The sequence below is a fragment of the Dermacentor andersoni genome, chromosome 1 (assembly GCF_023375885.2).
Source record: "Dermacentor andersoni chromosome 1, qqDerAnde1_hic_scaffold, whole genome shotgun sequence".
NCBI classification, from domain to species: Eukaryota; Metazoa; Arthropoda; class Arachnida; order Ixodida; family Ixodidae; genus Dermacentor; species Dermacentor andersoni.
In genome coordinates, this window is record NC_092814.1 from 199151804 (window position 1) to 199175033 (window position 23230).

Sequence of the window (23230 nt, forward strand, 5' to 3'; positions counted from 1 at the left end):
TTACGACAAGAATGCGAGGCTTCGTACGTTTAACCCCGGAGACCAGGTAATGATCCTCAAACCTTCAAGAAAGAACAAGCTTGAAGTTCACTGGGACGGGCCCGTTAAAGTGTTGCACAAACTTTCAGATACTAACTATGCTCTGAAAATGCCCGGTTGCAGGAAAGAGGTGAGAGTATATCACTGCAATTTGATGAAGCCGTATATAGAGCGGAGCGGAGTCGTTAACTATACCATCAAAGAGCAGGATGGCACTAGTAGCAATTTTAAGGAGTATAGGGCGACCTCCAACTCTGAAATCGGCCTAGAAGAAGTAGTAAAACATTCGGTAAGCTCGCACGCTCTTAGACCCGAGCAGCTAAATAAGCTAAAAGGGGTGTTAGGGGAATATCTGGACAGATTCAGCGATCGGCCGGGTCGAACCGAACTAATAACGCATGAAATAGAGCTGACATCAACCGAACCCGTAAGATCAAAGCCTTACAGGGTGTCGCCAAGACAGAGAGATTATGGAGGCAGAGATACAGCGCATGCTAGAGTTGGGAGTTATTGAGCCCGCTGAGAGTGACTACACGTCACCGCTAATACTGGTAGAAACCCCTAACAAGGACCCTCGTCAGTGTGTTGACTACAGGAAGTTAAATGCCATTACTAGGGATCAGCTGTACCCGATACCCAACATTGAGGAACGAATTGAAAGAGTTAGCGCTGCTAAATACATTTCAACTATAGATCTCGTGCGGGGATACTGGCAAGTTCCCTTTCAGAAAGTGCCAGCCGCTATGCCGCATTTATCCCACCTGTAGGCACTTTTAGCCCTCTCGCACTCAGCTTCGGGCTGAAGAACGCGCCGTTTAGCTTCTCTAACTTAATGGATATTGTCCTAAAAGACTTGCAGGAGTTCGCCTTGCCATATCTTGATGATGTAGCAATTTTTTCGGACAGCTGGGAACAACACGTATCGCACCTCAAACAGGTGTTCTCACGGTTGAGGGAAGCCGACTTAACGATGAAAGCGGAAAAGTGTAGATTTGGTTGTTCGCAGGTTACTTATCTAAGCCATGTTGTCGGTCAGGGCACGAGACGGCCGGCCGAGCTGAAAATAGCTACGATTGGAGAATTTTCTCATCCGCGCACGAAAACAGACCGTTCATTTTTAGGACTTGTGGGGTACTATCAACGGTACATTCCGAATTACTCGCAAATGGCAAGTCCATTAACGGACGCCCTCCGAAAGGGAGCACCGAGTAGCGTACACTGGGATAAGGACAAAGAGAACGCTTTCCAAAGGTTGAAATCGCTATTGGTTTCTCGTCCTGTGCTTCGTGCGCCAGACTACACAAAGGAATTCATAGTTCAATGCGATGCAAGCGACAGAGGTATGGGCGTGGTACTTAGGTCGGCGACGATAACGAGGAGCATCCTATCCTCTATGCCAGCCGTAAACTAAATGTAGGAGAGGAAGCCTACAGCGCTTCAGAGAAGGAATGCGCTTGTTTGGTTTGGGCCGCCCAGAAGTTGTCGTGTTACTTGTACGAAGCGAAGTTCATCTTCGAGACCGACCACTGTCCTCTGATGTGGCTCAATCAAATGTCACACAAAAATGGCCGCTTGCTACGATGGAGCCTCACTCTCCAAGAGTACAACTTCTCCGTTAGATATAGAAAGGGAAAGTTTCATAGCAATGCGGATGGTTTGAGCAGGCTAATTTGAATTCTGCGGTTAAGGGTCCCACCTGAATTTTAGGGTTACTATTGCTAATTTTGTTAAGCCAAGAAGTTCCCCTCTCATTTAGCAGGATTCGCTCCATGAGTGCTGAATTTGTCAGCACGAAATTGCTTCAAAAACTGGCATAGCGAAATGCAGCATTTTTTGTTTCTGCACTTATGTTTTCCTTGAAGCCTAGCGGCTGTGAAGTGAGATCCAAGGTACGTCATCTTGGCGCAGAGCCGTGTTGTGGGGTTCGTTTTGCAGTTGTCTGTCCTTGTTGGACGTTTTGGGGCGGTGACATCATTACACAAGTGGCCGCTGCCAGCCAAGGCATCATCCCCTGGCCACCAGCCGTTCTCTTCCTGCCCACCGGTTGACAGCGCTGGACGGTCGAGATTTTCCGGGCCATGGAGGCGCTGTTAAGAACGGCCCGCTGACATGCAAGTTTTAGCTGTTAGGAATGGCCTGCCGAGGTGGCAACGTGCAAGTTTTGCCAGCCAGTTGCGACAGCGGCGGCAAACTTTTCTTGGAACGCCACCGCAAACCTCTAGCCACGGCGTCACTAAGTCGACTGTGTGTGGAGAACAATACGCGCGTCCTCGACTCTCCGTCGCTGGAGCAGAGTTAGACGAAGCAGGCTTTGTGCCTGAACCCGCCACCGCGGACCTGATCTGCTATGAGCGGGGGGAGTTGCCGCGGGAACATCTACGGACACCCCTTCCCACGCGCCGTTCAAGAAGCAAGACAATGGACACCACGGCGGCCGCGCTGAGGGGGTCAGCTCCGAGTTCTGCGAAGGCCCTCTGCCCTCGGGGGGGGGGGGGGGGGGGGGGGAGGGACCGTGAACTTGTGCGGGTGTGTGTGTTTAATCCCTCGCGAAGAGGCGGCTCGTCTCCGGGTCGAACGTTTCCCTCACCTTGGGATCGAGCTAGGACCGAGTGTTTATAAACCGCTGTTGTGCGGTTGCTCAGTGCACTTTCTCTCGCAGTCATGCTAGACTGATGAACTGCAACATCCTGATGTAGATACAGTAAATAAACCCATAATCTTCGTTCTCGATGAGAAGCTGTCCTTCCCTTCAACAAAGTCCTCAGCGTGGATAAATTGGACGGCGGCATGGGCCAGCTACTTTCTAATTCATGCCCGACTCCAATTTTGGCATCTGATTACGAGCGATGGGATTGAGCCCCCAATCCTGACAACACATATCCAAACCCGGCGATCGTTCACCACTGCTACCCCGACATTTATTCGTCCAAGCGTGCGGAGCCAGAGCGACGCTGCAGCACATGCTGTGGGCATGCACCGGTAGCGAGCAGCAGGAGTCCCCGATGAACGGGGTAGAAATGGCAGTCTCGAACTGAGGGGCGCGTTGGGAGGCGGCCCTGCTCAGCCACGACCTCTCTGATCAACTGTGGGCCGTCCGGCACGCCGAGGAAGCCGCCCAAGTCCACGGAATCGAGGCCATCACCTAGGCTGGGGTGCTTATGGCCCCACCCCGCCCAAATCGCCGGACATTTGCAATAAAGTTTTCACTCACACTAGTGATTCATCGCGAATAACATTTGATCGTGCGTTAGCTCGTCCGTTCGCTAAGTGACGTATTTGTCGCGAACCGAGTTGCACTAAGGTGCATGCATTGAGGACGGTCGTACTCGCTCCGAAGTAACATTTGCGAGATATGACGCCACTGATAGCCACCTAGCGAGCACTTCCAACAGTACGCGCGGGAGCAGTAGCAGACGACAAACTTGAAGAAAAGAGCGGTACGAAGACGCGGACTAAAAGAGGAACATGTACGACGGACAAGGCGCCTTGTCCGTCGTACATGTTCCTCTTTTAGTCCGCGTCTTCGTAGCGCTCTTTTCTTCAAGTATGCAAAACCAACTCGCCCACGTCAAGCTTCTGCTAGCAGACGACAACCCTTTGCAGCAAGGATGGCTGAAGTTCGCGGCTGCGATTTCTCCTTTGTTCGGGCGCCAGAGTGCCTTTGCGGTGACAGCTGTAGGGAAGACGCTGACCTCTGTGGGAGCCGGTATGAACACGATGTTACCGGTGTTTGAGACAACATGGTCCACATACGTGCCAGGTGCGTCCCGCAGACAAACGCCGTGAACCCCATTTACAGGAAGTGGAGCTCATGTGAACTAGCCGATAAATTTTGTTGACTAATGCGATGTCTCGATCGTGTTTTTTTTTGTTAATTCTTCCCTTGCCGTAATGCTGCTTCTGTACCTCAATAATAAGCACCCGTCGTTAGTGCAGACTTATATCAAACAAATCCTCATGGTGCGATGTCTGCATATGCCGTTGTGATTTTTCTGCCGATGAATGCATCTGACATCGCTGAATAAGTGCAGTCAAAGTCGCCTCAAGAAGAGTAATTGCGAATTTATTGATGGAAACGCGTACACTAGTCAACGAAGTCGCCTAACGCCCGGTTAATAAAAGCGCGTGGTAGCTCTGTACCGCCGATGAACTGCCGTTCCCTCTGCAGTTTTCGCAATTTTAAATTCCCCAAGGGAACTGCTTGGAAACGTACAAAGCTAAAGTCTTGCTAACTTTTCAGTACTTTTTTTTTAATGTTACTAGAGAGAGGGTGCCACAGGATATATTTAAAGCCATAGCTGCGCCAGTCAAAGTAGATGAGCACTGGCGGCAAGGCCGTGATTAGTCCTCCGTGGCGTAAGCATAATAAGAAATAATCCAGTTGAGTACAAAATTCACATTCAAGAAGCGACTCATACGTTGTGAAACAAATAAATCACTCGACGTGTTAAGTCTGCTAACACAGCATCGAGGTGTGATGACTTCCCAAACGTGACGCGAAGTTTTCAGCGAAAAATGGAACAAAAATACCATATGCAGCAACTATTAGCAATTCTCGCCCTGAACTACCTATTTTCTACACACATCCCCCCCCCCCCCCCCAGAAAAACAATATCTAAGATGCCCTCGGGCGAAAAGAATAAAGCTCTTAAAGAATCACTTGCTTGGTATCATTCCGATGAGACACAGCGTGATTTATACCCTTTACAAACGAGGCAGTGTGAAAACCTCGCAGCTCAAAAGAATCAAGAGTTATGCATGAAGCAACAAGCAACAGTTAAACATGTGCGAAGCCACGCATAAAATAGATGTAAAAACATGAAGTGCACGACAGCAGGTGCGAGGATTTACCGGGCCACATAAAACTACCATTTCAGTTCTTGCAAACTTCTGTAGCTTTAACATACAACACAATGCGCAGTGCAGTCGTGCTGCCTAGCTAGCCCAACGCGGTGAAGCGGAAAACAATTTAAGCGGCAAACGGCATTCCGAACTTTAGCGAAATGCCTTTAAACCGCATGCTATACTGCAGACTAACTTTGTCGCCTACGCGTCCAACTATGATCGAGTGGGGAAAAACGATGCGACAAAGGAAAGGATGAGAACAAGAAATTTCCCGCCGAAGCGACGATCCATTGCTACCGTTGCTCCCACTGATGAGACCTTGCGGGGAATCATTAGAACCGTATCACCGGCACGTTTTCGCCGGTATTTGAGCCCCCACCGCGCAACAATTCTTCGAGATTCTTTGAAGCTTTGTCCACCGCACACATGCGAAGGGTGCTGCCTATTTTGCTCTGAAAACGTGAATAAGACCGAGAAGCACTATCAACGACACAACAAACTACGGCGCGCGGCTGGCCCCTCTCCCGTGCGTTCTGCGCAAGGCCGCCACCAGTGGCGCGTCCATCAGCGCGCACTACGCGTATACAGTGAAGTGGTGGCCGCACAATGAGTTACCGTGCTATGACGCGGCCGAAATTGCTGTAAGTGAAATGATGTTTTATAGAGGTCAAAATTATATGAAACAGCATTCGAGTTGCAAGTTCATAGTTTATTTTCAGCATAGATGCATTACAGATTTGCAAAGGGGGCTTTCTGGGCTTTGGTAGCCCCCGGTGTACAGCATACTTGGTACAGCATTAGGTCGCAACTTCTTAATTACTAACTTGCTCAAAAATACAGGCTCGAATTGGGCCTCGGTGAAATGGTCCTACAACAGGTAATTTCAGTTAGACTGCTTTGAATAGAATTCGAGTGACACTAGTTATAGCACAGCACTTCGGAGTAAACGAAACTGCGAATGCAAGACAGTGTCTCAGCCACTACATGCGACAGATAAAAAGATATGCAGAAAACATTGACAATTATTGACAATGTAAGCAGTAGCCGAAACCTTCGGGAAACCTGTCCGTTTTATTAAAGGAATGACGTGCTTGAAGGCGTATATTTGTTACAGGCATCCGAAGGCGTAGCAAGTCATGTTCATAGAAAATAACATCGCACTTGCCACAAAACTCCAAGGCGTTCGCAAACCAAAACAAAGAAGAGCAACGGCGCCAACATGCGCTCCTCGCCACTCCGCAGACGCTTCTCAAGCGAAAATGGCACTAAAGCGCGACTGTAAACAAACGAAGCTGGCGCGAGGGCTCAAGTGATGTCATTAGGCCAATAGCGACGCGACGTCGGCCTCGGCCAGAGCGCGCGAGGAGGAGGCGGCATTCTTCAAAGCGTGGCGCTACTTCAGAATTTTAAGGGGTTTTACTGCCACAGGCTGCCACTGAAGCAGCGGAGTCGCAGCACATCTGGTGGAGTTTCCGAGGCCGGACTGGACCCCCGCAGCTGCTTCCCACTGCGTGCTATCGTTTTCTTTTTCCTTCGTCTGCTGACACATTGGCGCTGTGTTTACGTTCTTCGTCCTGCGTTCTTAATGCGATTCAAGTCTTGTTAACATGACGAAGTCGTGGCCACTGCATGATCATAATCATGGCGTGCGTCGCCGCATTAAAAAGACAAGGAGATTGAGGTACTGGGTGTCGCCTTCGCGTACTTGTATTCAGGATCTGACTTGTACAAGATCGGATATGGCGCACTGTCTTCAACAGCCTTTACATCGGGACGTCTCGGTTTAGACGCGTCATTGTAAAAAAAAAAAAAAAAGAAAAAAAAAAGAAAAAAAAGGAAAAGCAAGCGGGAACGAGACCAACCAAAACAAGCGAGAGCGACAGCTGACGCGAACAGGCAGTGCGAAACAAGCTGCCCGGCTGACGAGACGCAAGCACGAATAGAGCGGTCGGGCCATGACACCAGTTTCCCGCGCGTACGTCACTGTAGGGGCCGCTCTCCTCCGCTTGACCTCCGCTCGCCGGCGCGGCGAACCGCGAAAAAACGTCCCAGGACCGAATCCTCTCGCGCCACGCGTTTTGCCGCTGGTGTGGCTGGCACGGCGCGATGCAGTAACCAGCAAAAACGGCGATCTTGCCATTCGAGAGAAAATAAAAATTCTGCCACGGTTTTTTTTTTTTTTTTCGCGCGCGGCGTTGAGGGATATCTTCTAAGCCTTTCCGCTATGGCAGGGTCAGAGCAATGCTGGTCAGATGCGCCGCCGCGTGATTTCGCGCGCTGCTGAGAACATTGTCGGAGTGCGGTATGTCCGAATTAATCGTCGCGAATGCTTGTGCGTTCGAATTGCCGGGCGTTTTCGCCCATTGGAATACACATAACTTTGACGGGACCATGACGTCAGTTCGAATTAAGCATCTTATAATTAACGAGATTCGACTAGTGCTGTAGTCACCAGCCATAACTCTGCCAGTTTGGCTGTTTATAAAAGCATTGGGGGAAGTATGTGGTGTGGCTGGCTGGAAAGAAATGTGTTGTAAAACTGCACTTAGTTTGCCAGAAAGGCAAAACTAACGTCTCGCAGTTGATTATGACCAAGTCTGTTTAGTGCAACTGCATAAGCAAATGGAGTTTGTATATATGTACTGTTTTCTGCTCCTACAAAATGCCACAAGGCTAGTTATTTGAGGTGGTTAATACAGTAGAACTTCGTTGATACGTTCCCGTTTAGTAGTTTCCCAGCAACGGCATTATTTTTTTTACTGGTTAATATTGTTACGTTGCAGAATTGTCACATATAAAGATGTATTTACAATATTTACAAGAGAGACACCGATGCATAGACAACATGCATGGCTGTCGAGACCGATTCCACCTCTGCACGTGAAATCATCTTCTGACTGGCGCCACTCCTGGTTGCGCTGTAACATAACCCCCGCCTGTAACGACGCCGTCTCGGCGCTAATTATAAGGGAGGTGAACTCGCGGCATAGTAAGGCTTCAGCCGGAACACATGAACAACGTCCGTGGCGACACGCGAGTCCTGTAGTTCACATCGCCAAGCTGACGCAATATCGTGTAGGGCCCTGTGCAGCGCGGCAGCAGCTTTTCAGACAAGCCGACGCGGCGACATCGTGTCCATAGGAGAACAATGGAGCCAGGAGGAGATCGAACGTCCCGATGTCGGCTGTCCTACCGGTTCTTCTGCGTGGCCTGAGACTCAGTAAGCCGGGAGCCGGCAATCAGGCATGCCGTGGGAGCCCGGGCGAGGACGTCTTGAGCATATCTTGTGGGAGTGTTCGTCGAGGAATGAAACAATGTGTCAAAGGGCAAGGAAAGGTGGCAGGCGAACAGAAGGTAAAAGGGTGAAAAGCAAGCGGTCTCGTGATGGGACGAATTATAGGCGATGGTCACGAAGGGTAACGTGCTGTCCCAATCATTGTGCTCGTCAGAAACGTACATAGACAGCATTTCTGCCAACGTGAGTTTAAGCCCCTCCGTCAGTCCGTTTGTCTGCAGGTGATAGGCGGTGGAAAGCTTGTTCTCGGCAGAACAGGAACGAAGCAGGGCTTAGACTACTCGGACAAGAAGGTGCGGCCGCGATCAGTGAGGAGCTGCCGGGGTGCGCCGTGTTGGAGGATGATGTCATGTAAAAGGAAATCTGCCACCTCAGTTGCACAGCTTGTGCGCAAAGCTCACGTGATCGCGTACTGGGTCGCGTAATCAGTCGTGACAACGACCCACTTATTGCCATATTTCGACGTCGGAAGAGGGCCGAGCAGCTCAAGACCGACGCGTAAGAATGGTTCTGAGGGCACATCGATGGGGTGAAAGCGTCCAGCGGGCAGCACATCAGGTTTTTTGCGGCGTTGACAGAGCGCACAAGCTGCAACCTAGCGGTGCACAGAGCGTGTTACGATCGCCCTGCAGGGGTGTAACTGCAAACCTTTCACGGCCCGTTGCAGTTGTTTCGATCGACCTGCGGTGTTTGCGATCTTCGCAGAAGCGACCTTCGAACCTTTCCCGGCCCGCTGCGACGACTCGCTTTGTAAAGCAGACAATGCGCCTCCTGTGAACAGCCAGCGGCTTCAGCGAGTCTAGCCACGTGCGGCGGACCGAGTATTGTTAGTTAATTCGCTGTCACCTTCGCGGTCTACTTGGAGCAAGAGAACTCCTGGAACAGGGTGTTTTACGGTGCTTTCTCACGGGCCCCAGAAGTCGTCACAGTCAATGGACAGACGTGGCGGCTAGCTGCGGGGTCAGCTCTGGGATCAAGAGGCGTCTGCTTGGGTCAAGCTTATCAACCCCTGTCTACGATGACCCACTCCCCTCGGTGTGTTCAGTGAAACCAGTGCGGAAGTGAGTGTATGAACCCTCCCCTTCAAAGGCGGGTCGACTACGATGACTTTGGACGCTCCCATTGGACGGAGGTTGAACGGCAGTTTTCCCTCACCTAGGGATCTAGGGAGGACAGACTGCTTTTAAGCAGCCGTTGTCGGCTGTTCGGTGTGCATTCTCTTTCAGTCATGCTAGACTGATGAAATGTAACGTTCTCCACCTTTCATGTAGATATTGTAAATAAATCCCATATTCATTGTTCTCGATGAGAACAAGTTCCTCCCTTCAACAACGTCTTCAGCGTGGATGAGTCGGACGACGGCATGGGCCAGCTAACACTTATTTCATGCCCGACCCCAATCCTTACAAGTGGTACAAGCCTGGCCAGTAGAAACGCCGCCGTACGCGGTCGTTAGTGCGCGAAACGCCGAGGTGGCCTGCAGTAGGGTAGTCATACTCAAGAACTGATGTCCGGAGATGGCGTGGTACAATGAGTAAAAGTTCTGGTCCTTCGGGGCGTAAGCTGCGACCGTAGAGAACGTCGTCGCGGAGCACGAACATGCGCAGCGTGGGCTCCGAATATCCGGAATCGAGACGATCGATGAGGACACGCAAGGGGTCATCACGCCGTTGTTCAGCACGGATGTCGTGCGGATCAGAAATGGCCAGGACGCAAGAGTCGGTGTCATGTGCATCATATTCAGGGCGGTCGACAGGATGACGGGAGAGGCAGTCGGCATCCTTGTGCATGCAAACGGCTTGACTTGATTAAAACAGCAAATGAATACTCTTGTAGCCGTAGCGCCCATCTACCCAATTGTTGAGTGGGGTCTTTAAGCGAAAAGAGCCAGCACAAGACGTGGTGATCGGTAACCACGGGTAATGTGCGGCCGTACAAGTATAGGGGCGGAATTTGGCGACTGCCCAAACTAAGGCCAGGCGCTGCCGTTCAATAATGGTAAAAATTCCTCTCGGTGGATGAGTGGAGGCGGCTGGCGTATGCAATTACGCGCTGTGCGTTACGCTGCCATTGAACAAGTATAGCCCCAATTCCATGGCCACTGGCATCCGTGTGTAGTTCAGTGGCGGAAGATGTATCATGATGAGCCAGCGATGGGGGAGCAATGAGCAAGTGTACGAGGACGGAGAACGTTTTGGTTTGAGCAAGACCCCATGTGAAAGTAACGTCCTTCTTAAATAAGTCGGTGAGTGGGCGAGCGCTTTCGGCGAAATTCTTGATGAAACGACAGAAATACGAGCATAGCCCAACAAAGCTTCTTACGTCTCCGGCGGAAGACGGAACAGGAAAGTTCTGGACAGCGTGAATCTTGTCAGGGTCGGGTTGAACGGCAGAGGCACTGACGAGTTGGCCAAGAACGGTAATATGACGTCGTCCAAAGTGGCACTTGAATGAGTTCAATTGCAGGCCGGCGCGTCGGAAAACAGCAAGAATGGCCTATAGACGCGTTAAATGACTCGTGAAAGTTCGTGCAAAGACTATGACATCGTCTAGATAACACAGACAGGGGGACCATTTATAGCAGTGAAGTAAGGAGTCCATAATTCTTTCGAAGGTTGCCGGGGCATTACAAAGGCCGAACGGCATAACCTTGAATTGGTAGAGGCCGCCAGGTGTTATGAAGGCAGTTTTCTCACGGTCCATGTCATCTACCGAGATTTGTCAATAGCCTGATCAGAGGTCTATCGACGAAAGGTGCTTGGCTCCGTGCAAGCAGTTCAAGGCGTCATCAATACGCGGCACGGAGACATCCTTGCTTGTGATTTTGTTGAGGTGTTTGTAATCCACACAAAAGCGCCAACTTCCGCACTTCTTCTTGACAAGGACAACAGGGGACACCCACGGACTGCAGGATGGCTTGATAAAGCCTTTAGTCACCATCTTATCGACTTCTCGTTATATCATCTGTCGTTCAGCATGTGAAACACGGTACGGCCGGGGGCGTATCGGATTGGCGTCTCCGGTGTAAATACGATGTGTGACCGATGTCTGTGCTAAAGGGCGGCCGTCAAGGTAAAAAATGTCGTGGTAAGTTTCCAAGAGACGGCGGTGGTCGGCAGCTTGTGCCGGAATTTCACGTGCAATCGTCTTGTTAAGTTCGTCGGTGAAGTAGGTGAATCGGAGGTTCCTGTAGACGGCGACGGAATTTCGCTGTCAAGACCTGATACCTCGCAATCGTTCACAGGTGGGATGTCGCCTAAAGACATGCCTCTAGGAAGAATTTGAGTCGAACAGTTAAAATTAAGGAGAGCGAGCGAAGTCTGATTGCCTGTAAGAGAGCACGGTACGGGAAACGGCCAAATTTCTTTCAAATAGTATGTCAGCGGTGGGACATAGTACATAGATGCTGTCAGGAAGAGATGGGAACGTCAGTAGAGTGACGTACGTAGTGGCTTGAGGCGACAGGCGGATGCCTTCGGGAGAGCATAACCGTGGTTGTGTGAGTGGTAGACTATAGCAGCCGTGGGGCAGTTCAAGCTGAATGACACTATAGACGCGCAATCAAAGAGGGCTGAATGGGACGCTAAAAAAGTCTAAGCCGAGTGTAACGTGATGACAAACAAAAATGACAAATGACAAAAAATGACAAACAAAACAGTCGTTAGGCGCCCCGCGATACCAATTGGAGTGGTGCACATACCAAGCACGGTATAGGTGTTCCTCCGTCGGCAACGTGGAGGGTGCGTGATCCAGCGGGTGTGAGGACTTTGTTCAGGCGTCTGCGCACTTGGGCAACAATCACGGATACTTAAAGTGCCAGTGTCAATGAGTGCTGGGACACGGACGCCATCGACTAACGTCCATCAAGTTCTGTTTGGTCGACAAAGTGATCAGAGGGTTTTGCGGTCGAGTCCTCAATGCAGTGTCACCTGCGGGAACTGCATCGCTTAGTTTTCCGGATATGGGCATCAGGGCTGCATCGGGGACGGTGAGCGACGAGCCTGCGGCGATAGGGACGATGGTCGACGAGCTGGTGGCGAACGGGACTGGTGACGTGGGAATGACGACGAGGGACTGTTCGAAGGATCACGAGCGTCATTGTTTGGCTGTTGCGGTGCCAATGGAGGCTAGTAACGACGCTCGCTCTGTTCGGGGCAGTAACGTGAATGGCGGTCGCAGAGTGGAGAAGAGAGTACGGTTGTTACAATGGGGAAAAACGTGACCGATACGCCGGCAGGCAAAACAGATTGGCCGATCGTCTGCGGTTAGCCACTCGGCTGGATTTCGGTAGCGTGTATAGGATACCGTGGAGCAGTCGATGGACCTAGAGCATGAGACACCTGTAAAGCGGCAACGGCACATACAGAATGAACTCCAAGATTAGCTAGTTCTTCCTGGACTATTGCCTGCGCAAATGATGCTCTAGGCAAGTTGTTCGACTCACTGGGGCGGGAAGAAAGGGCTGCAGGAGCCATGACTTCAAGTTCTCGCCGCACTATCCGCGTCAGGTCATCTCCTGATGATGGTCGCTGCACTCCTAGCCTGTCGATCGTCACAAGAGAATATCGCAGCTGTGTTCGGCAGACGTGTGAACGACGTTGCTCTGCGTCAGCTCTTGGCCTGCTCAAAACGTTGACGCGCTCTTTTGATGTCCTGTACTGTTTCAAAAATTTTGCACATGAGCAGTTTGAAAGCATCGTCAGCGATCCCCTTTAGTACATGTCCAACCTTGTCTTACTAAGCCACATCGCTGTTGGCCTTACGGCACAGAGCCAGCACGTACTGGATCTAAGAGACGTATGATTCTGTGGACATCTGGGCGCGTGCCGCTAGTTCTTTCTTAGTGGTGCTCTTCCGCCCAGCGGAATGGCCGAATGAGTCCCTCAGCTTCTCTTGCTTATGTCCCAGTCATTAGGCTCTTCCTCGTAGTTGTCATGCCACACCTTCGCAGTACCTTGTAGGTAGAAGACGAAGTTAGCCACCATAATCGTCGGATCCCATTTGTTGTGGGCACTTATATGCTCATACGTGGCAATCCAGTCTTCCACGTTGAGGAGGTCTGTGCTGCAGAACGTTCCTGGATCCCGCCGCTGAGCCAGCACAACCATCTGGACGGCCCGCACAAGTCCCTCAGCTTCTGTTTGCACGTGTCCCATTCGTTAAGCTCTTCCTCGTGGTTGTCATACCACACCTTCGCCGTGCTTTGTGGGTAAAAGACCAAATTAGCCAACATACTTGTGGAATCCCATTTGTTGCTGGCACTTACACGCTCATACGTGTCGATCCAGTCTTCCACGTCGAGGTGGTCGGTGTCACAGGACGTCCCTGGATCCCGCGGCTGATCCAGCACAACCGTCGGGGTTGTAGGCGTTGATGTGGGCCGCGCCATGTCGGGTTCTATTTCGTCCGTCATGTTGTCCAGTCCGAGGTGACGACCACTGCGGAGCACCGTTGTTGTTTCTCTTGGGTACCCCGCACATCCACCAATTTGTTACGTTGCAGAAGCCACATATAAAGATGTGTTTACAATATTTACAAGAGAGACAACGATGCATAAACAAGATGGCTGTCGAGACCGATTCCACGTCTACACGTCAAATCGTCTTCTGACTGGCGCAACTCGATCCTGGTTGCGCCGTAACAATATGTTCCCGGAAAATCTTTTGCATATCTGTTAATTCTGAATTTTCCATACAGTTTACGAAGTTGTTCAACATTACAAATGGTGCGTCGTTTCACAGAAAATTTTGTTGACGAAAAAGTTTCGTTTGACGGTCTTTGACCCTACCCTTAGATATCCGTGAAAGGACATTAGACGGGATTTGGCTCTTAAAACCCGGGAATTCAATTCGGGATAAACAAAAAATTCGCCGACTGAACTGTAGTTGACATCTACATAATGCGAAGTATTGCGGGAACCATTGCAGCACGAGACGTTGGCACGCATCAAGCTGGTGGGGCCCTAGCAGCTCAAGACGCGTTTGTCGTTTTCCTATTGCCTGTCTACTATTTTCATTGGATACAAAGACCTGATTTCCTAACGCTGAATTTCAATACTAAATTCTCGCCTTTCTGTCCACAAATATTAACTAGATGTTGCGTATCACTTTGCCTGCTAGCAAGCAACACAATCTCTTCCCCATAAAACAAACCTTGGAGCTGCTGCTCTAGTGTCATGCCTGGCCTTTTCTATGAGAGATTAATTAAACCCTATATTGATTTCTTCTAGCGCCCTTTCCATCCATTACCACGTATATCATAACAGCGGGGATAAAGGGTACCCTTGTCTTAGTCCTTAGGAGATATCAACTTTCTTTTCGCTCCAGATTCCTTCCCATTCAATGGAAGTGGCATTTCGTAGGTAAAGCTGCCTCAAAAGCTTAATACAGTTGTTGCCCAAGCCTTCTCCTTCCAGAATATCCCACAATATGTTGCAGTTCACGTTGTCAGGTGATGTTTAAAGTCGCATTTACGCCCGAAAGGCGAAGCATCGATTGCGATAGCAAAGTAGTGCACGGCCATGCGAAGTAAGCGTAGTAGTTTTACCGGCCGTATGTAAACATTCGCTTACTAACTGAATTAACAAGCATGTTGTCGGCGCGCACAAGCAAACATGAACACATCACACTCGATGAGCGCAGACACTCGCTGTCGAAACGCTGGGGTGAGCAAGCGCGGCAGCAGCAGCGAGCGAAGTGACCTTACGGTCTATCGCTTCAACGCAAGAGCGGCGAGAACACAGCGCACACAAAGGTATGAGCCGTCTGCAAATCCCTTTCAAGATACTGCGCGCGCGATCGTGCAAAGAACAAACTTGTTGGCGGAGTCGAAGCCGCCCCCCTTCGTCCCGCGCTGCCTCCCCGCGTTCGCGAGATTGATCTGCGATCGTCTGTTCCCCTTGCGCCCGGTCGCGAAATGCGCAGTCCCTGCCGGAGCACAACGGCGCCCCCCTCCCGCCCTCCCATCCGCCCGGCATTTTGCGCGACGGAAGACTGCGCGTTTGCTCTCGCTTTCTCCTTCGCGCGCGCCAGAGTGAGCCGCGATCGCCGACTTTCCTCGCGTTCTTTCATTAGCACATACAGCATATGACGCGCGGCGACGGAGTTATCGCTCCTGGAATTTATACGGAACACCAGGGCGACGGCGACGGCAAAAATGCGCCTGGAGTGTGCAAATAATTGCTATCGCAATTAAACGCCACATATAACTATCTCTTTTAAATACACTAAGTAAGAACAAATACGTGATCACCCAGAGGCCTGCCAATTTTGAAGCCATTCTGAATTTTTCCCAGTATGCCATTATGTTCTGCCCATGCTTGTGGTTTTAATTTAATCACCTGCAATGCTAACCTGTCTATATGCTTGAATTCTATCTTTTTTCCCCCTTACTTTTATAATTTCATTCTGCTTTGTCGCCAACTGTCTGTTATTTGTCTATCTTGTAATCTTTTTTCCTACTGCTTTCAACAGATCGAGCTTCCTTACTTTTTGGTCCTAGTTCATTAATGAGCCTAGCGGGAACCTCATCTAAACCTGTGGCTGTGCACTTAGGAATTCTCTCTCTGGATTTTTTTCCAGATGAAATTTCTCAGCATAAGCTCCTTTCCCTCTGGTTCTCGTTCATGTTCTATATTTTCTGAAAACCACTTTGTCGTTGGCTTGAAATAATTTGGATGTAATCTAATGCCGCGTCCCCTTCAAGTTTGTATTTTTTTCTATCTTAGTCTATGATATGTTGGCTTCAGAGGCAGCAATTGAAGTGGGAGGCAAGGGACCATGGCAATCAGTAGGTAAGCTCTCCCAAGTAACAAAGGATCTAATAAAGAAACGACAAAAAAATGAAAGTGTCCAACTCAAGAGTGTCCAACTCACGCGGAACTGTCAAAACTGATCAACAAGGCGAAAATAAGTGATATTCGAAACTATAACGTGAGAAATTTAGACTGAAGAAGCCGTAAAAAATGGACGCAGCCTGAAATCAGTGAAAAAGAAACTTGGCATGCACTAAAAGATAAGCAGGGTAATATGATCAGCAATCTCGAAGATATAGTAAAAGCAGCGGAAGAATTCTATACTGAACTGTACAGTACCCAGAGGAGTCAGGATACCTCAATTGGAAACAGTAATGAACAGGATACAGAAACCCCTCCTGTAACTAGCGATGAGGTCAGAAGGGCCTTGCAAGACATGAAACGAAGAAGAGAGGCAGGAGAAGATGGAATAACAGTCGATTTGATCAAAGATGGAGGAGACATAATGCTTGTAAAACTGGCGGCTCTTTATACGAAGTGTCTATCGACTGCAAAAGTCCCAGGAAACTGGAAGAATGCAAACATTATACTAATCCACAATAAGGGAGACGTTAAAGAATTGAAAAATTATAGGCCCATTAGCTTAACCCCAGTATTATATAAAATATTTACCAAAATAATTTCTACTAGAATAATGGCAACACTGGACTTTAGTCAACCAAGGGAACATGCTGTCTTCAGGAAGGGATACTCTACAATGGATCACATCCATGTCATCAATCAGGTAATCAAAAATCCGCAGATACAATCAGCCTCTCTATATGGCTTTCATAGATTACGAAAAGGCATTTGATTCAATAGAGAGACCAGCTGTCATAGAGGCATTACGTACTCAAGGAGTACAGAACGCTGTTACGTTTGACCGGCAAGAGCTGGCGATCTTCGGGGAAGCGACCGTCGGAATGGCGCCGGCAGGTCTGCTGCGACTACTCACTTTGTCAAAATAACGATGCGCCGATTCAACAGGACATCAGCGCCACCATGGCTGCGGCGGCGACTCGTTTTGTAAGGAGGACAATGCGCCGCGTCCCCAACGGAATGGCGCCGAGATGGCTAGACGCAGTCGGCGGAGCAAGTATTGTTAGTGTGTACGCCGACACTGTCACGGTCTGTTTGGAGCAGGGGAGCTCTGGGAAGATGTGTTGCGGTGCCGTCTCACGCAGCTTAAAAGTCGTCAGTCAATGGACAGACGCGGCGGCCTCTGTCTGCGGAGTCGACACTGGGATCAAGTGGCGCCCGCTCGGGGCAGGACCCTTGTCTGCGAGAACCCTCTCACCTCGGTGTGGTCAGTGAAACCAGTGCGGAAGTGAGTGTGTAAACACTCCCCCTCAAAGGCGGGTCGGCTACGATGACTTTGGACGCTCCAAATTGGTCAACGGTGAACTGCCGTTTTCCCTCACCTAGGGATCTAGGGAGGACGGAGTGTATTTAAAGAGCCGTTGGCGGCTCCTCAGAGTGCATTCCTCTTTCAGTAATGTTAGACTGATGAACTGTAACGTTCTCATGTAGATACTGTAAATAAATCACACATTCCTCGTTCTCGATGGGAACAAGTCTCTCCCTTCAACAACGTCCTCAGCGTGGATAAGTTGGACGACGGCATGGGCCAGCTACGATCTATTTCATGCCCGACCCCAAACATAACAACGCTTACGTAAATACATTGAAAAATATCTACAGAGGTTCTACAGCTACCTTAATTCTACACAAGAAAAGCAGGAAGATACATATAAAGAAAGGAATCAGACAGGGAGACACAATCTCTCCAATACTATTCACTGCGTGCTTGGAAGAAGTATTCAAGCTATTAAATTGGGAAGGCTTAGGAGTAAAGATCGACGGCGAATATCTCAGCAACCTTCCATTTGGCGATGACGTTGTTCTATTCAGCAACAATCCAGACGAGTTACAACAAATGATTCAGGACCTTAACAGAGAGAGAGTGTAAGAGTGGGATTGAAGATTAATATGCAGAAGACAGAGATAATGATAAATAGCCGGGCAAAGGAACAAGAGTTCAGGATCGCCAGTCGGCCTCTAGAGTCTGTGAAGGAGTACGTTTACCTAGGTCAATTAATCACAGGGAACCCTGATCATGAGAAGGAAATTCACAGAATAAATATGGGTTGTATCGCATACGGCAGCCATTGCCAGCTCCTGACTGGAATCTTACCATTATCATTGTAAAGGAATGTATACACTCAGTGCATTTTGCCAGTGCTGACATATGGGGAAGAGACTTGGAGTCTGACAAAGAAGCTTGAGAACAAGTTAAGGACCGCGCAAAGAGCGATGGAACGAAGATTGCTAGGCATAACGTTAAGGAGAAAAAAAGAGAGCGATTTGGATCAGAGAGCAAACGGGTATAGACGATATTCTAATTGACATCAAGAGAGTGAGTGAGTGAGGGAGTGAGAACTTTTATTGAGTCTTTTAAGAGTTTCGCGGTTACGAGGTCTCCGTCGTCTTCATCTTCTTGGCGCTGGCGACTTGAGACTTCTCTTCAGCAAGGGTGGGCCCCTATTCCAAGGCTCCACTGAGTCGTGCTGCATCGCTCGCGTGCTGCACTAGGGCCGAGAGCTCGCTGCTGGTGAGCCGACTCTCCCATTGCTCCGCACTAAATGGAGCTGGTCAGGTCATGTAATGCGCAGGTTAGATAACCGTTGGACCATTAGGGTTACAGAATGGGTACCAAGAGAAGGGAAACGCAATCGAGGACGACAGAAGACTATAGGTGGAGCGATGAAATTGGGAAATTCGCGGGCGCTAGTTGGAATCGGTTGGCGCAGGACAGGGGTAATTGGAGATCGCAGGGAGAGGCCTTTGTCCTGCAGTGGACATAAAACAGGCTGATGATGATGATGATGATGATGATGATTATGATGTATTCTTCGAGACTTCTTGCCTAATAAGTTAAAGTGATTCTAAAATATTTAACCTGCTGCCTTCTTTTTTTTTCAACATATTTCTGACAGCCAACGTTCACTTTTACAGCGAACGATTTCTTACAGCGAAAGCTGTATATGACTACCCTTCCGTAGTTTTTTCGGCGTCCAGCAACAGAAACGGACTTGGGAGTCGCCATCTGTTGGAAGCGCCTGCCTTTCGTAGTATGAAGGATAACGCGGCGCGCTCCTCATAGGTTTCGCTTACGGCTCTCAATAAAAACACCACGCGGCAGCCCTCCTTGAGATTTTTGTAAGTACTCTCAAAACGATGGAAGTTTTTTATTGTAGAAATAATAATCTTGGGCAAACTGAAAGCACAGAATCGTTTACAGACGCTATCTCTTTACCGAATATGTACAGTGAACGCCACTGCGCGCCGTCGCCGCGATGGAGTCTCCCGAACCGGCTTCTTGTGGGAAAGGAAGGCAAACGCTGAGAGCAAACCATAGGAAATATGTTCTAATAGTGGGATGTCTGTATAACCGAACGTAGCATAACAGAATGAAGCCTCAATGCAGCGATCGCACGGGTTCGCAGCGATCGACTGCGCGTCTGCATGCACGTCCGCGCACAACGTTTTGCTTTCGCTGCGAGCGCGTTTTCGCACCGTGCCGTGAGCTTTAGGCCGCAGAATATGAGCACTTGACAGTACACAAGCAACCAGTGTTGCGTGGACGCTGTCAGAGCTGTTCAAAAATAATTTCGTTATAGAAGCATCGACGCCTATACGGTGACTGTGATGTGCCGTCGCGGCGATTCAATCTTCATTTTTTTTTCTAAATTCTTGGACGTTTCAATATTATTTCTCAAGTTGCGTCGCACTGTACGTTTATCGGTCTTCTCAGCGTTTGATTTGCCGCTGCTTCTTTTTAGTAATCCAGTACATTCATAACACAAACATAACCATGTGCCATGCCTTTTTTTATGTGCTTCTCTAAAATATCTGCCTTTCATTAAAGGGTTCCCCCCTCTCTCTCTCTAATGTGCTTCTTACAGCTCCATTTCCATTCCAGTGAACTTGCCAGAATGTAGCATCAACAAGTTCATGGCCAAAAGCGTCATGACATTAGCCAGGCAGCGGGCGCGGGCGAGCGTCTCAGTGCGCGGTTTGTGCTGCTCACCGAACGTCGCAGTCCAGACGCCGTAGCAGAAAGGTTCCTCGCGTCTGTGCTTGTTACATACCCGACTTGTAGCCGATGGCTGTTGCCGGTTCTGAGTTTCGCGAGCCAAGCTTCACGCAGCTTCTTGTCCTGAGGCTACGTGTGAATAAGGCTGATACCAGGCTCCGTTGCGTACGTCCGGCACTGCGGCATCAAGCAGTAGCCTACCATGCTGCACGCCTCCAAAGGCAGTCACTACCTATTATAGTGCTTTCAAATGCTGTCAAGCAGACCCAAGGCGGGAAAACCTCACCGCGTAATCAGAACCGTGGCACTTTAAACTTTCGTTTTCAGTTCGCTTCAGCCCTTCCGAAGCAGCCTACACGGCCGCTGTGTCCACGTGATCCCTCATGCCACGTCACGCCGACGGCAGCGCCAGCTTTTCCAGTGGTGGAGCTCGCCCCCAATACAATGGATTTCATTGTCTGCTTTGTGGATAATCATGTACGGGTGCAGTGCGGCGGCGCAGATATCAAAATGCGGACCAGTTTAGAACGCTCGCCGTGAAAAATAGCGTGACGTCAAGGTTATCGCAGTGTATAAGCAGGAGAGGTATCGGCGTTAAAAACAGCTGCGTTATCGATGGGGCGGACACGTATAGTTCGTACACCCGAAGAACAACGTGTGTACGTGAAGCCCCGGAGGGAACAGCAACGAGAATGTGAACGGCGCTGGCGCGAAACCACCACCGACGAAGAACGTTCCCGCGATGCTGAACGAAAATGACAATCGCGAGCCCGGGCGAGCATTCCACTCTGTGAAGATCGAATGGCAGCGAAAGCACTGCTTTTCGTTTGAGAGCTTTGACTCTCGTCATCTTTCGCTGCCATTCCATCTTCACAAAGTGGAATGGTTGTAATTTTTTATCCCCGTTGTTGTGCCACACTGCGTGCTTATCATCGAGGCAACGGGCGCTCTCCACTCCCCCCCCCCCCCCCCCCCCACCTCGTTCTTCTGAAGTGTTTTCCCTGGTGACAACCTGCCGAGTCCTTTCCGTTGGTCCAATTGAAGAGGCCGGGGGTACAGCGCACTATGGCAAATCCACTGCCAGCCTTCAGAATTCCACAGAACATGCTGACCTCTTGCCGTAGAGTCCGGTGCTGTGCAGCTTGAACTTCTCCCGCAACGCAAGAGGAAGACGACGCGGTTGACCTAGCACCCACCTCGCCTCGTTCCTGCCAAAGGGATTTAAGGCAGAACCGGTCCATTGTTTAAAGGGAGAGTCGCCACTTTAGCCGCTCCATCGGTCTGGTGCTCTCTTCAGCACCGCTACTTGTGTGCTATTACCTGCAATATATAAATATTGTATAAAGTTTTTCGTCTCCTCTTCAAGAGTCCGTCTCTCGTCTTCGACACCGAGTCGCAATAGTGGATGGCAGCTATGGGATTGGCGAACTAGTATCTCAACAGCGGATAGCAAGCTGCGAGATGTGAGGCCCGGAGACGCCTGGTTACACCGCTCGATGGCCACTGCGAGACCGACCGGCGTCAACCACTTTGGCTGGGTCAGGGCCTGATGTTTGCTTTCATGTCACCAGATCTCTCTAGCTTAGGCAGTTGTTAGGAGAGTGTTCTGTTCTTTTGGTGGACTATGATTTACGAATTTACCTTCTTTAAACAGTCGATTTTAGGTTAAAGTAAGTGTAAATTTAGTGTACAAACAACACGAGGAACGAGATAGCGATGGAGGAAGTTCAAGTTTAGGACTTCATTCAAACTTGCGAGTAGTTTGATATTTGCGCCGGCTTCGCATAATCAAGCAAATCGATTATCAACGTGATGCAAGCGGAGCACGTGACGGTCGATGAAGCTAACGAGGCTTGGGAGGTGATTGTTGAGCGAAAGCTGGAGGCAAAGGAAACCGAGAGGTGTGAGCATGAAGAAGCAGAAAAGCGCGGACGCAGCTTGAAGCCGAGAAGCGCGAGCGAGAGGCAGCGCGACAGCACGCTCTGAGAATGAAGGAGCCTGATCGGAAAATTCAGCGCTTAAATGGTAGCAAGCACAAGGCTAGCTTCACACCTTCAGGACAGGCGAAGATACTGTTATATTTCTTGCTGAGTTTGAAAGAGTGTGTGGAGAAGTACGTGTCAGCTGGTACCTCTGGTCCAAGAATTTGGTCACGTTGCTCCCGTCTAAAGCCGCGAGTGTTCCGGGGCGATTGTCTGATGAAGAAACGCGGGATTACGTCAGGACTAGGAGGGCTCTGTTGAGGCATCTTGAAGCTATAAGTCAGGCCGACTGCGAAGGCTAAGGTGATAGCAACAACGCCGAGCTTGTCGAGGACAGACCGCCTATTGAGATGGCTACTAGCTCAGGATGCGTAGGATCGAAATGCTGTGGTGTCACTGGTGAACATGCTGTGACGAGCGCGAACACAATGCTGTTTCGCTGTCTAGAGAGGCCGCTTAGAAACAGTGGCCGGCAGTGGTTCATTTGGTTTTAATGGCAGCTATAAAATCCGACAAGTTGAGGGAAGACCTCAGGGCGATCCTGCTAGCGCAGATGGCGTCAGATGCAGTCATGTTCTATCAGAGATGCAGACATCTAGTGACTACCACGAGCCTAGCTTGGTTTTGCCGCCCGGAGCGATATCGTTGCGACGAGAAGACAGCGTACCTGGGTGTACGAGTGCCGAGACCGCAAGCTTTGCCAGCAGCGCCGAGGGCAAACGACGAAGGTGCAAGCGGAAAAAGTCGGACTCGAGCGGCGGCACGAGCCGGGTCGAGCGCGCCAACTGCCAAGACGTTAGCAAAAACCCAAGTGGGCTAACTCTGAAGCTTAGGTGGTGATGGTGAACTCTTTATTTCGCCCAAAAAGAGGGAACCAGTCCGAGGACCGGTTGCGCTGGCTTAGCGGAGGTCGGCGTGGATCCCGGCCTGCGTTGCTGCGACCCGGTCGACGGAGACGGAAAGGGGGGGGGGGTAAGCGTTATTTTGCCCTGGTCGTTCTAGCGCTTGTAACATACAGGAATACTATAGCATTAACGAGAGGGTGGCAGGTCTTCTTGTGAAACTTAATAAGAGGTACAAATTGAAGGTCGTACAGGTCTACGCCCCTACATCCAGTCATGATGACCAGGAAGTCGAAAGCTTCTATGAAGACGTGGAATCGGCGATGGGTAAAGTCAACA